This window comes from Tachyglossus aculeatus, chromosome 1, assembly GCF_015852505.1.
Source record: "Tachyglossus aculeatus isolate mTacAcu1 chromosome 1, mTacAcu1.pri, whole genome shotgun sequence".
In the NCBI taxonomy this organism is placed as follows: domain Eukaryota; kingdom Metazoa; phylum Chordata; class Mammalia; order Monotremata; family Tachyglossidae; genus Tachyglossus; species Tachyglossus aculeatus.
The window spans coordinates 77,140,400-77,156,138 of NC_052066.1; positions in this window are offsets into that span (position 1 = coordinate 77,140,400).

Genomic DNA, 15,739 nt, shown 5'->3' on the forward strand with positions numbered 1-15,739 from the left:
TAAAAATATGGAAGTGGTTTACCATTGCCTCCTTCTGCGCAGTAAACCTGAGCCTCTGCCCTGAACTCTCTTCCATGCTGCTGCTGCCCAGCACAGGTGAGTTTTGACTTGTAGCAGATTGCTTTCCACTTACTAGCCACTGCCCAAGCTAGGAATGGAATGGACAGGCCTCTGCTTGACCCTCCCTCCCAAAGTTGAGACTGGTAGAGCACTGGAAACCCTCCAGGTGTGACCCTGAGAGATGGCCTGGCACAGAGTAAGTGCTTAACAAATGCCATCATCATTTTATTATTATTACTCGGTACTTCTGAAGTGCCTGTACAGTGCACCATTCCAGGTAGTGAATACCACTACCACCACTACTACTTGACCTAGTCATCTAATAATCGGGATCCTAAGTCCACTGAATTAGGAAGGAATGTCCATGAAGGTGACTACTCATGACATCCACGAGAGATGGTTGTGTATTCTTTTGTAAAAGGTCTCCAGGAATGGAAACTTGACAGTGCTCTTTATCCCACTGTTACATCAATCAATAGAATTTACTGAATGTCCAGAATGTTCATTCATTCATTCATTCAATCATATTTATTGAGCGCTTACTGTGTGCAGAGCACTGGACTAAGCACTTGGGAAGTACAAGTCGGCAACATAACTATCATCATCATCAATCGTATTTATTGAGCACTTACTATGTGCAGAGCACTGGACTAAGCACTTGGGAAGTACAAGTCGGCAACATATAGAGATGGTCCCTACCCAACAACAGGCTCACAGTCTAGAAGGGGGAGACAGACAGCAAAACAAAACATGTAGACAGGTGTCAAAATCATCAGAAATATAGAATTCTGAATACTGCATTAAGTGCAGGAGAGAGTAAATTATAATTAGAGGACAGGCATCAATCAATCAATCAATCGTATTTATTGAGCACTTACTGTGTGCAGAGCACTGTACTAAGCGCTTGGGAAGTACAAATTGGCAACATATAGAGACAGTCCCTACTCAACAGTGGGCTCACAGTCTAAAAGGGGGAGACGGAGAACAAAACCAAACAAACTAACAAAATAAAATAAATAGAATAGATATGTACAAGTAAAACAAATAAATAAATAGAGTAATAAATATGTACAACCATATATACATATATACAGGTGCTGTGGGGAAGGGAAGGAGGTAAGATGGGGGGATGGAGAGGGGGACGAGGGGGAGAGGAAGGAAGGGGCTCAGCCTGGGAAGGCCTCCTGGAGGAGGTGAGCTCTCAGCAGGGCCTTGAAGGGAGGGGAGCTAGCTTGGCGGAGGGGCAGAGGGAGGGCATTCCAGGCCCGGGGGATGACGTGGGCCGGGGGTCGATGGCGGGACAGGCGAGAGCGAGGTACGGTGAGGAGATTAGCGGTGGAGGAGCGGAGGGTGCGGGCTGGGCAGTAGAAGGAGAGAAGGGAGGTGAGGTAGGAGGGGGCGAGGGGATGGACAGCCTTGAAGCCCAGGGTGAGGAGTTTCTGCCTGATGCGCAGATTGATCGGTAGCCATTGGAGGTTTTTGAGGAGGGGTGTGATATGTCCAGAGCGTTTCTGGACAAAGATAATCCGGGCAGCAGCATGAAGTATGGATTGAAGTGGAGAGAGACACGAGGATGGGAGATCAGAGAGGAGGCTGATGCAGTAGTCCAGATGCGATAGGATGAGAGCTTGAATGAACAGGGTAGCGGTATGGATGGAGAGGAAAGGGCGGATCTTGGCAATGTTGTGGAGCTGAGACCGGCAGGTTTTGGAGACGGCTTGGATGTGAGGGGTGAATGAGAGAGTGGAGTCGAGGATGACACCAAGGTTGCAGGCTTGCGAGACGGGAAGGATGGTAGTGCCATCAACAGAGATGGGAAAGTCAGGGAGAGGACAAGGTTTGGGAGGGAAGACAAGGAGCTCAGTCTTTGACATGTTGAGCTTTAGGTGGCGGGCGGACATCCAGATGGAGATGTCCTGAAGGCAGGAGGAGATGTGAGCCTGGAGAGAGGGGGAGAGAGCAGGGGCAGAGATGTAGATCTGGGTATCATCAGCATAGAGATGATAGTTGAAGCCGTGGGAGCGAATGAGGTCACCAAGGGAGTGCGTGTAGATCGAGAACAAAAGGGGACCAGGCACTGAGCCTTGGGGAACCCCCACAGTAAGGGGATGGGAGGGGGAGGAGGAGCCTGCAGAAGAGACTGAGAATGAACGACTAGAGAGGTAAGAGGAGAACCAGGAGAGGACAGAGTCTGTTAAGCCAAGGTCAGATAGCGTGTTGAGGAGAAGGGGGTGGTCCACAGTGTCGAAGGCAGCTGAGAGGTCGAGGAGGATTAGGACAGGCATGGTATAGTGGATAAAGCACGGGCCTGGGAGTTGGACTTTCATGGGTTCTAATCCCAGCTCCACCACTTGTCTGCTGTGTGGCCTTGGGCAAGCCACTTTACTTCTCTGTGCCTCAGTTACCTCATCTGGAAAATAGGGCTGAAGACTGTGAACCCTATGCGGGACAGGTACTGTGTCTAACCTGATTTGCTTGTTTCCACCCTAGAGCTTAGTACAGTGCCTGGCACATAGTAAGTGCTTAACAAATGCCATAAAAAATTATTATTATTATTATGAATACTCTGATGATCTTTTTGCATCACTTCATATATATATATGGAGAGAGAGAAAAACCATTCTGTTGGATGCAAAAAAAAAAACTTCTTGGTAGTCAAGGTATTTCTAATGATACCATAATCTCCCAAGGACTTGATGCAATATTCTCTGCATGATGGGCACTCAGTATAACAGATTTATTTATATGCATATATGTATTCATTTTTCTCTCCATATAGGAAGCAGCATGGCTCAGTTGAAAGAACACAGGCTTTGGAGTCGGAGGTCATAGGTTCAAATTCCGGCTCCGCCACTTGTCAGCTGTGTGACTTTGGGCAAGTCACTTAACTTCTCTAGGCCTGTTACCTCATCTGTAAAATGAGGATCAAGACTGTGAGCCCCCCGTGGGACAATCTCATCACCTTGTAACCTCCCCAGAGCTTAGAACAGTGCTTTGCACATAGGAAGTGCTTAATAAATGACAATATTATTATTATTTTATGTGGATCAGAATATATATACATATATTCACCCTCTCTCTCATATGTATAGATATATGCATATATCTATACATATGAGAGGGTGAATGAGTGTGTTTTATTAGATTCAATAGTTAAAAGCCAATTTTTCCAGTTCAGTCTTCTAATGAAAGGAAGAACTCATTGTCATTTGATTATAAACTTGAATAAACCTTTCATCAGCCTATTCTTCCTTCCAGCTCTCAGGTTAATCATCATCTCCTTTAAAAGATGTCCAGAATCCCAGGGCTTGAAAAGACCTCAAGAAATCTTCTGGCCCACTCCAGTCAAGTGAAAGATTACAAAACCTTCCCTAGCAGCTTCATTCTAATGCTCAGCAGCCTTCACATTCAGGAAATTCTTCCTTATACGCAGACTAATCCCCTCGAGCTGCAGGTTAAGCCTGTTTCCTCCTGGCCACTACTCCAGAGGAGACAAGAACAGCTGCTTACCATCTCCCAAGTAATCTTTCACATTCTTGAAAATCACTATTGTTGACCCTCAAGCCTCTATTCTGATCTTATCCCCTGAGATGGGGTCAACACACCATCAATCGTATTTATTGAGCGCTTACCTTGCGCAGAGTGCTGTTCTAAGTGCTTGGGAAAGTACAAAATAACAATTAACACATTCCCTGCCCACAGTGAACTTATAGTCTAGGGGGGAGGCAGGACTTAATATTAATAAATTGCAGAATATGTACATAAGTGGTGTGGGGCTGAGAGGGGAGGATAAATAAAAGGAGCTAGTCAGGGTGAGGCAGAAGGGAGTTGAAGAAAAGGAAAAGAGGGCTTAGTCGGGGAAGACCTCTTGGAAGAGACATGCCTTCAGTAAGGCTTTGAAGCAGGGAAGAGTAATTGTCTGTCAAATATGAGGAGGGAGGGCATTCCAGACCAGAGGCAGGAGGTGGGTGAGAGTTTGGCGGTGAGATTCATTCAATCATATTTATTGAGCGCTTACTGTGTGCAGAGCACTGTACTAAGTGCTTGAATAGATGACATCTAGGTACAGTGAGGAGGTCCGCACCAGAGGAGCGAAGTGGCCTGCAGGAGAAAAGCAGTGAGGTGTGGGCTTTCAATTGTTCAGGATGATTTACATATTAAATTGTTCAGGATGATGATTTACATGGTAAATCAACTTGGGCCAGGGACTGGTTCCTGCAGACGACTGTGTTTCTCCCATGTTGACACTGACCCACTGGCAGCTCTTTGTGACTTATCAATCAATCAATCAATCAATCGTATTTATTGAGCACTTACTGTGTGCAGAGCACTGTACTAAGCGCTTGGGAAGTACAAACTGGCAACATATAGAGACAGTCCCTACCCAACAGTGGGCTCACAGTTAGAAGACATCCTCTCATTAATTACAAGGTGTCACCTAACAGTGGGGTAATCCATAACTCAGTGGTATTTATTGTACACTTACTATGTGCAGAATTCTAAGTACTTGGGAGACTATAGTGCGACAGAGTTGGTAGATATATTCCCTACCCACAAGGAGCTTACAATCTAGTTGGGGAGATAGACATGAACAGAAATGAAGAAATTATGGATATGTACATAAGGACCGTGAGGCTGAGGGTGGGGTGAATATCAAGTGCTTAAAGTACGGAATGTCAAAAGCTTTGCTAAAATTGAGAGGTATTGCATCTATCAAATATCTTTGAGCTGCAAGGACTATGACTGTGATTGCTCACTGCTGAAAATCCCAGGTTGGTAGTTCCCTAAGGTACAATCAATCAGTGGTAATAATCATAATAATAACAATGGCATTTGTTAAGCACTTTCTACGTGCAAAGCACTGTTCTAAGTGCTGGGGAGGATCCAGTGAGGATGCTAACCTCCTCACTGTGCCTCGTTCTCACCTGTCCCGCCGTCGACCCCCGGCCCACGTCCTCCCCCTGGCCTGGAATGCCCTCCCTCTGCCCATCCGCCAAGCTAGCTCTCTTCCTCCCTTCAAAGCCCTACTGAGAGCTCACCTCCTCCAGGAGGCCTTCCCAGACTGAGCCCCCTCCTTCCTCTCCCCCTCCTCCCCCTTCCCATCCCCCCCACCTTACCTCCTTCCCTTCCCCACAGCACCTGTATATATGTATATATGTTTGTACATATTCATTACTCTATTTATTTTACTTGTACATATTTATTCTATTTATTTTATTTTGTTAATATGTTTTGTTTTGTTGTCTGTCTCTCCCTTCTAGACAGTGAGCCCACTGTTGGGTAGGGACCATCTCTATATGTTGCCAACTTGTACTTCCCAAGCGCTTAATGCAGTGCTCTGCACACAGTAAGCGCTCAATAAATACGAATGAATGAATGAATGAATGAGTGAATGAATGAAAGAACGAATACAAGGTGATCAGGTTGTTCCACATGGGGCTCACAGTCTTAATCCCCATTTTACAGATGAGGGAACTGAGGCACAGAGAAGTTAAGTGATTTGCCCAAAGTCATACAGCTGACAAGTGGCAGGGTTGGGATTAGAACCCATGACCTCTGACTCCGAAGCCCATATTCTTTCCACTGAACCATGCTGCTGGTACTTATTGAACGCTTACTGTGTGGAGACCACCATACTAAGTGATCGGGAGAATACAGTACAGTAGATCAAGCCCTGCCCACAGCTAGCTTACAGTCTAGGCTTACGATCTTTCTTCTGATTTGTCATGATGGGGTCATCATCATCAACATCATCAATTGTATTTATTGAGCGCTTACTATGTGCAGAGCACTGTACTAAGCGCTTGGGAAGTACAAATTGGCAACATATAGAGCTAGTCACTACCCAACAGTGGGCTCACAGTCTAGAAGGGGGAGACAGAGAACAAAACCAAACATATTAGCAAAATAAAATAAATAGAATAGGTATGTACATAAAATAAATAGATATGTCACTCTGTGATCACATGAACACATATCACATCACGTGTAGTGGTCATTTAGCAGCCAGGATGATCCACAGGTCACTGAATCAACCATTGGATACACAAGAGTTTCAGCCTTGGGCCTCAGTTACCTCATCTGTAAAAAAGGGGGATTAAGAGTGTGAGCTCAATGTGGGACAGAGACTATGTCCAAATGAATTAACTTATATCTTTCCCAGTGATTAGAACAGTGCTAGGCAGATAGTAAGTGCTTAACAAGTACTAGAATTGAAGTACCATATTTGAGAATCAGCACAGCTTAGTGGAAAGAGCCCGGGCTTAGGAGTCAAAGGTCATAGGTTTTAATTCTGACTCTGCCATTTGTCAGCTGTGTGACCATGGGCAAGTCACTTAACTTTTCTGTGCCTCAGTTACCTCATCTGTAAAATGGGGATTAAGACACTGAGCCCCATGTGGGACAACCTGATTATCTAGTATCTATCCCAGCACTTAGAACAGTGCTTGGCATATAGTAAGTGCTTAACAAATACCATTATTATTATTAGTTATTATTTAACTTTAATAAAATATGCCACATTGACCCATGTAGTTCAACTACTCAGGCAGTCAGTCCCTTGTAGGGTCACAAACCATCTTCACTTTTGGAGTGATTTTTTTTTTCAGGAAAAATAAATACTTTAAAAGTGTAGATTTTTGTTGTTGTTGTTGTGGAGCTCTAGTTTACAATTTTCAGCTTAGAATGATACGGCTCTCAGACCAAATACGTAACCCAGGACCATTCATTTTGCCAGGAAATATATACCTGAACTGCAGCAGAGACGATTAATATGTGGTATTTATTAAGCACTTACCGTGTGCAGAGAACTGTGCTAAGCACTGGTAGAAAGACTACCCATAACAACTTGACCTCCTTGGGCAACTTTAGTCTCAGAGAAAAAAATAATTCATTCATTCAACCATTTATTGAGCGCTTACCGTGTGCAGAGCACTGAACTAAGCACTTGGCAGAATACATTGAAACAATAAACCATCACATGCCCTTCCCACAACGAGCTTACAGTCTAAGGCAGGAGGAGACAGACATCAATACAAATAAATAAAATTACGGATATGTACATAAGTGTTCTGGGGATGGGAGAGGGGAAGAGGAAAGGGGTGATGCCAAAGAGAGTGGGAGATAAGGAAAAGTGGGGTTTATATTGGAAAGGCCTCAAAGAGGAGATGTACCTTTAATAAGGATTTGAAGGGGGGATAGAGAAATAGTCTGTCAGATTTGAGGAGGGAGGGCGTTCCAGGCCAGAGGCAGGATGTGGGCCAGGGGTCGGCGGTGAGGTAGGTGAGAGAGACTGAGGCACAGTGAGAAGGTCAGCATCAGAGGAGCAAAGTGTGCGGGCTGGGTTGTAGAAGGAGAGAAGCGAGATGAGGTAGGAGGGGCCAAGGTGGTGGAGTGCCTTAAAGCCAATGGGGAGTAGTTCTTGTTTGATATGGAGGTGGATGGGCAACCACTGGAGTTTTTTGAGGAGCAGGGTGATATGTTTTGAATGTTTTTGAATGATCCAGGCAGCAGAGTGAAGTAAAGACTGGCGTGGGAAGAGAGAGGAGGCAGGGAGGTCAGCAAGGAGGCTGATGCAGTAAACCAGGCAGGACAGGATGAGTGATTGTATTAACATGGTAGCAGTTTGGATGGAGAGGAAAGGGCCGATTTTAGCGATAATCATGGAAGACATTCTTCTCCACCATATGGATGTTGATGAAAACAAATAATAATAATAATGGCTTTTATTAAATGCTATGTGCAAAGCACTGTTCTAAGCGCTGGGGAGGTTACAAGGTGATCAGGTTGTCCCATGGGGAGCTCACAGTCTTCATCCTCATTTTACAGATGAGGTAGCTGAGGCCCAGAGATGTGAAGTGACTTGCCCAAAGTCACACAGCCGACAATTGGCAGAGCGGGGATTTGAGCCCATGACCTGTGACTCCAAAGCCCGGGCTCTTTCCACTGAGCCACGCTGCTTACGCTATCAGAATCTAAGAATATGCTGTCACGGTTTCAGGTTTGGAAGGATTTCAAAAGTTTACAAAGTGGTGCTTTGGGGAAGTAGAGAGAGGAAATGTTCCTATTAGCATCACTAATTAGAGAAGTAATTGCTAAGAGAAGGGAAATCTTTTGCATCATCTTTCCATGCTTGTTTTTACCAAGTTCACGTAATTCAAAGTAAAACTTGGGGCCATTCATGTTTTGTCCCAGTTGGGAGGAAAGAGGCTGTATAAAGTCCCAAAACGTAATTGGAGCTAATTTAGGGAAAATGTTATAGAGAGCTCATTTTATATAGAAAATGGGAGGACTGATACCAGATTTAAGAGGATATAATAGGGTGGGGAGGAGAGACAGGGATAAGGTGACAGGAAAATTCTGTTAGAGCCAGTTTTTTGCTGTTTCTCATTGTAATAATTGGATGAGAAGAAGGACCAAACTCAATAGGAAGTAATCCTACTGCTCTAAATCATCCTTGCGTTGGCGTGAACGAAGTGGGAGAATAAATGTGTTTTACAGTGAGCCTGATTCTTCTCTGCCTCACAGGAGGGATAGGGGGAGGCAGACTGTCTATTTATGGGAAGTAGCATAGCCTAGGGGAACGAGCACTGGCCTGGGGAATCAGAGGACTTGGATTCCAATCCCAGTTTAGCCACTCATCTGCTGTGCGACTTTGAAAAAGAGTCTTTAAATTCTCTGGGCCTCAAGTTTTCTCATCTGTAAAATGGGGATTCAGTACCTGGTCTCCCTCCTTCACATTTACCTTGACTGTATACCCCGTGTGGAACAGGAACTGTGACCGACCTGCATATCCTGTATCCACCTCAGTGCTCAGTACAGCGCTTGGTAAGCACTTAATAAACATGACTGCTATTATTATTATTATTAAAACTGGGAAGGGTTGAAGAGTCATGGAAAGTGGGTAAGGAGCCTCACACCCCTACATGTGTGCAGTGCTGGAACCTTCCCAAAAACAAAAGGGAAGAATTTGACTCCAAACATATTTTCCTTTTCAGAGATTTTCTTCCACTTTGCTCAAAGCATACTTCTTATCGCGACTGGTGGAAGCGAAGAAGCAGTTCTGCTCTAAGGGGAGCAGGAATATCGTCAAGCTATTGGGCTACTGGAGCTTTTCAGACCCAATGGCACCAGGGCCTTATTTTTAATCCAGAGATTAGCTTCAGATAAAATTCAGTACCTAGAAAAATAATGATGCATCCTTCCTTATAACTCTTTTCCCCTTTCACGGAAGAGAGTTGTCTTCAGTGAGCATTTCTCTGGAGTGCTTTCTTTGTTTCAGACATTTCATACCGAGTTGAGAGGCGGCTGGGATCAGCCGTGACAAGTATGTAATCATTACCGTTTGAACACTGTGGGTAATTTCGCTCAAGTGGTTATTGCAGCTTCAGTGTTTCTTTTTTTTTTATCCCTGGAACTGCAGTCTCTGGGAGATTAGGGTGAAAATTCACTTGAGCTGCCCATTTGGAAAGCAGCCTAATGCTTGTGTCCTTCTGTTTCTTCAACTTCTGAATTGGAAAATCATCATCAATCGTATTTATTGAGCGCTTACTGTGTACTGTGAAGCAGAAACAGTACCCGATGAACACACGACTGTTAAAATGAGAAGCAGTGTGACTTAGTGGAGAGAGCATGGACCCTGGAGTTGCAAGGTCCTGGGTTCAAGCCCCTGCTCTGCCACACGTCTGCTGTGTGACCCTGGGCAAGTCCCTTAACTTCTCTGGGCCTCAGTTTCCTCATCTGTAAAATGGGGATTAAAAATGTGAGCCTATGTGGGACAGGGACTGTGTCCAACCTGATTAACTTGTATCTATCCCAACACTTAGAAGAATGCCTGGCACATAGTAAGCACTTGACAAGTACATATGTATATATGTTTGTACATATTTATTACTCTATTTATTTTACTTGTACATATCTATTCTATTTTATTTTGTTAGTATGTTTGGTTTTGTTCTCTGTCTCCCCCTTTTAGACTGTGAGCCCACTGTTGGGTAGGGACTGCCTCTATATGTTGCCAAGTTGTACTTCCCAAGCGCTTAGTACAGTGCTCTGCACACAGTAAGCACTCAATAAATACGATTGATGATGATGATGAAGTACTGTAGTAATTATTCATTATTATTACGATTATGTCTGCATTGTTCTTCTGGGATATTGCTAGGTATTGGTGGAAACTGATGAATCCACTCTTCAGATCAGAAATTGTTCATGATGCCAAGGGAAAGTTAAGGCATGTTGTGGAAATAGCCTCTGACTTACACCTCTAGGGAGAATAACGTCTTCGTATGTTTAATTTTCAGGGCAGTCAGTACTGCAGTGAAGTAGCCTGGGGAGTAATATCAGTCAATCAATTGGTGTTATTTATTGAGCGCTTACTGTGTGCAGCGCGCTGTACTGAACACATGGGAGAGTACAGCACAATAAAGTAGGTAGACATGTTCCCTGCCCACAGCGAGATTCCAATCCAGAGAGGGAGACGGACATTAATAGAAATACATGCATTACGGATAGCTTGCCCCCTCTGCCTCTCCCAGAGCTGGTGGAGTTGCTCTGCGGAGTAGGCATAATTAACAGTGCCCTAGTTCTCTGGATCACAAAAACGAAGATTTATATTGTCTAGCTTCCCTCTACGTACTTGTAATATCGGGTAGTTTTATTTGCTGAGTGTGAAATAGATCATTTTTATGCTTCCAATTTACAGCAGGTATCACGCAGCGCAGAGGTAGGGCTGCCTCTGTCTTTGCCATCTGTTAGGCTATGTATCTGTAAATGATTTTATCGCCTCTGCTGCCTATCGATCTGATAATTTGGTATCTACCTCTCCCCTCACATTCTCTAACCTCTCTTCCTACCTCCACCCCAAACCATCCTCTTCCAGCAATCATATTTTTTCCACCCGGTTACCGCTCGCTTCTCTCATTCCTTCCCACTTTCCTGAACCTTCCATTTTATTTTAATTTGCTCTCCCTAAATCCATGCTGGTTTTAACAATGCTGCTGAAGAGTCATCCCTGACCTTGGTAATAAAGCCTGTTCTTTCCTACCTCGTGTATCCTACAGCAGATATTCTCCTATTTTCCTTTTATTTCATCTTTCTCACCTAACTGGCAGGATTACTTCTGCATTATTTAATCCTGAGTTTATTTCAGCCCTGTCATCATGAATCTTTTCCATTTAATGCACAATAAGTGCTCCTCCGCAGTTCTGTCTAACCCCGTTCCCGCTGGAGAAAAAAATGAATGAAAAAATCCTCCTCCTGATAATGGCTGAAACATCTTTGCTTTTTCTTCCATTTATCAGTGCCTGCAGGGGAATTCCACATCTGGAATCCTGTTTATATTCAATACTCTTTCCCCAGAGCAGTTCAACAGGGCTGCTTAGTCTACACAGACAAAGAAAAGTAGTGAACTGAGCAATTTTCTAGTACATTTGAAAAATGTTCGATAGATAATCTGTTTAAAAAAAAAGAAAGAAAGAAAAGAAAGCACTCTTTTTTTTTCCTCCTCCGTAGAAGGGTTTTCACATGGATTTTCTGGCTGACTCGCCTTTCCAAGTTTTGACCACATCAGCCATGCAGAAATATCTGTTTGAATTCCTTTCCAGGGGCCAGGCACTGAACTGATTGCTCCATGCACAATCCTTCAATCCTTCAGGAGATAAATTCACGCCAGCCTGACCTGCGTCAGCATCCAAACGGGATGTGTGTTTTCACTATGGTTGGAATGCAGTGGAAGACTTAGGGAATGTTCTTATTGAATGTTCTCAGGGAATGGGCCTTATTGAAGGCACATCTCCTCCAAGAGGCCTTCCCTGACTAAGCCCTCTTTTCCTTTCCTTCCACGCCACTCTGCGTCACCTTGACTAACTCCGGTAATTCAGCACCCCTCCCAGCCCCACGACACTTATGTACGTATAATCATCATCATCATCATCAATCGTATTTATTGAGCACTTACTATGTGCAGAGCACTGTACTAAGCGCTTGGGAAGTACAAATTGGCAACATATAGAGACAGTCCCTACCCAACATTGGGCTCACAGTCTAAAAGTATCTGTAATTTATTTAAATTAATGTCTGTTTCCCCCTCTGTACAGTAAGCTGATTGTGTGCAGGGAATGTGTCTATGTTGTCGTTTTGTACACTCCCAACCACTAAGTACAGTGCTCTGCACACAGTAGGTGCTCAATAAATTTGATTGATTGATTGATTGATTCCACCAAGGCATACCTGCCCGGACAGACTGCCAGCATTGCCTACGGGATAGAGCACAAGCCTGAGGTTTGTCTAATCTCGGCTCTGCCACTTGTCTGCTGTGTGTCCTTGGGCAAGATACTTTCCTTCTTTGTGCCTCAGTCACCTCATCTGTAAAATGGGAATTAAGATTGTGAGCCCCATGTGGGACATGGACAGTGTCCAACCTAATTGGTTTGTATTTACCCCAGCGCTTAGTACCGTGCCTGGCACGTAATAAGCACTTAACAAATGCCATTAAAAAATGTACACATTTATGGGGCATTATTCAGGGCATGAATACTATGAAGTAAGCTTTCTTAACGCAGGGTTCTGTTTTCAGTATTCAGAGATTATCCCCAATTCAGTTTGGTAAAACAAGACACAAATATCATTTTAAGCTTTAGAAAACAGTCTTAAGGCATTGTGAAGGATTGAACAATAAATGGCATTTATTGAACACTTACTGAGTTCGGAGCACCGTACTAAACACTTGGGAAAATACAGCAGAGTTGGTAGATACAATCCCTGTCCATGAGGAATTTATAGCCTTCATCAATCAATCAATCAATCAATCATATTTATTGAGCACTTACTGTGTGCAGAACACTGTACTAAGCGCTTGGGAAGTACAAGTTGGCAACATATAGAGACAGTCCCTACCCAAAGGTGGGCTCACAGTCTAAAAGGGGGAGACAGAGAACAAAACCAAACATACTAACAAAATAAAATAAATAGAATAGATATGTACAAGTAAAATAAATGAATAAATAGAGTAATAAATATGTACAAACATATATACAGGTGCTGTGGGGAAGGGAAGGAGGTAAGATGAGGGGGATGGAGAGGGGGACGAGGGGGAGAGGAAGGAAGGGGCTCAGTCTGGGAAGGCCTCCTGGAGGCTTATATGTAACACATGTCTATATGTAACACATGACTATAATAATATATAATATATATATATAATATTAATATTATTAATATTTATATATTCTATATTCTATTTGTCTATAATATAGACAAATGTCTAGATGTAACACATTAGATATAACACATATCTTATTAGGGCATTTTGCTCCCCTTCCAGGATGAATGAAGTCAAGCTAGCACACCACTCAAAGCACTGGGGTCAGCTAAGTTATGGACAATGGTCTCTGCCCATAATGAGCAGACAGGTTGGACACAGTCCCTGTCCCACCTGGGACTCACAGTATAAATAAGATCGGGTAGGATTTAATCCCCATTTTGCAGATGAGGGAAATGACACACGGAAAAGTTAGGGGACACAGATCTTGGCATATAATAATAGTAATGGTATTTGTTAAGTGCTTACTATGTACCAAGCACTGTTCTAAGCACTGGGGTAGATACAAGGTGATCAGGTTGTCCCACGTGGGACTCACAGTCTTAATCTCCTATTTATAGGTGAGGTAACTGAGGCACAAAGCAGTTAAGTGACTTGCCCAAGGTCTCACAGCAGGCAAGTGACAGAGCTGGGATTAGAACCCAGATCCTCTGACTTGCAGACCTATGCTCTTTAATAATAATAATAATAATGGCATTTATTAAGTGCTTACTATGTGCAAAGCACTGTTCTAAGCGCTGGGGGGATACAAGGTGATTAGGTTGTCCCACGTGGGGCTCACAGACTTAATCTCCATTTTACGGATGAGGTAACTGAGACATAGAGAAGTTAAGTGACTTGTCCAAGTCACACAGCTGACAATTGGTAGAGCCGGGATTTGAACCCATGACCTCTGACTCCAAAGCCCATTTTCTTTCCACTATGCCACACTGCTCTTTCCACTAGGTCAGGCTGTACTCCTATTCAGTCAATATATTTCATTTATTAGAATTATTTATTATTAGAAGTATTTCTAAATTTACATAGAATTCCAATGATACCCAATAGGTGATAATTATAAACACATAACACATATTTTTTAAGGCATTTTGCTACCCTTCCAGGATGACTGAGATCACACAGGCACACAACTCAAAGCCATGAAGATAACAATAATACTAATAATTATGGTATTTGTTAAGCAATTACTACGTGCCAGGCACGGTACTAAGCACTGAAAGAGCACAAGCTTGGGAGTCAGAGGTCATGGGCTCCGCCACATGTCTGCTGTGTGATCTTGGGCGAGTCACTTAACTTCTCTGAGCCTCAGTTGCCTCATCTGTAAAATGGGGATTAAGACTGCCCCATGTGAGACAACCTGATCACTTTGTATCCCCCCCAGCGCTTAGAACAGTTCTTTGCAGATAGTAAGTGCTTAACAAATGTCATTATTATTATTATTATTATTATTATTGTTATTGTTATTATTTATTTTGTTATATAGTTTTTTATTTTGTTAGTATGTTTGGTTTTGTTCTCTGTCAGTTTTAGACTGTGAGCCCACTGTTGGGTAGGGACTGTCTCTATATGTTGCCAACTTGTACTTCCCAAGCGCTTAGTACAGTGCTCTGCACACAGTAAGCGCTCAATAAATACGATTGATGATGATGACGATGATGATGATTAATCACAGGGGACTATGGCCTCCAGGCCCACCCTAGTTTGGACCTGGCTCAGTCTCTCGGTCAGTCAGTCCTACTTGTTGAGCACTTACTGTGTGCACAGCACTGCACTAAGCACTTGGGAAAGTACAGTACAACAATTTAACAGACACATTCCCTGCCCACCACGAGCTTACAGTCTAGAGGGGGTTCAATGCTATCAACTCCATGGGAATGCGAGGGATAATAATAATAATAATAATAATAATAATAATAATAATAATAATAATGTTGGCATTTGTGAAGAGCATACTATGTGCCAACCACTGTTCTAAGCACTGGGGTAGACACAAGGTAATCAGGTTGTAGAATTAAAGCTTTGTCAAAAGCATTCTCCCCTTGGTAACCAAGGAATGGTAAATGGCCCAGGTAGGGGAAAAAAACCCAAAACCTCAGCTCTAATATCAATAATGTCCACTGAGTGTTTATATGTAAGTGATAACCGGTTATAAGTACATGGAAAAGCAGCATGACATAGTGGATAGAGCATAGGCCTGGAAACTTGTTTTGTTTTGTTATCCAACTCCCCCCTTCTAGACCGTGAGCCTGTTCTTGGGTAGGGATCGTCTCTGTTGCCGAATTGCACTTCCCAAGCGCTTAGTACAGTGCTCTGCACACAGTAAGTGCTCAATCAATACAATTGAATGAATCAATGAATCAATAGGGCTCAGAGTCTTCATCCCCATTTTACAGAAGAGGTAACTGAAGCACAGAGAAGTTAAGTGACTTGCCCAAGGTCACACAGCTGACAAGCGGCAGAGTTGGGATTAGAACCCACGACCTCTGACTCCCAAGCCCGGGCTCTTTCCACTGAGCCGTGCTACTTGAGGGATGGGAAGGTTGGGGGAAACTAGCTAGTGACTTCAGTGCATTCGCACCCATG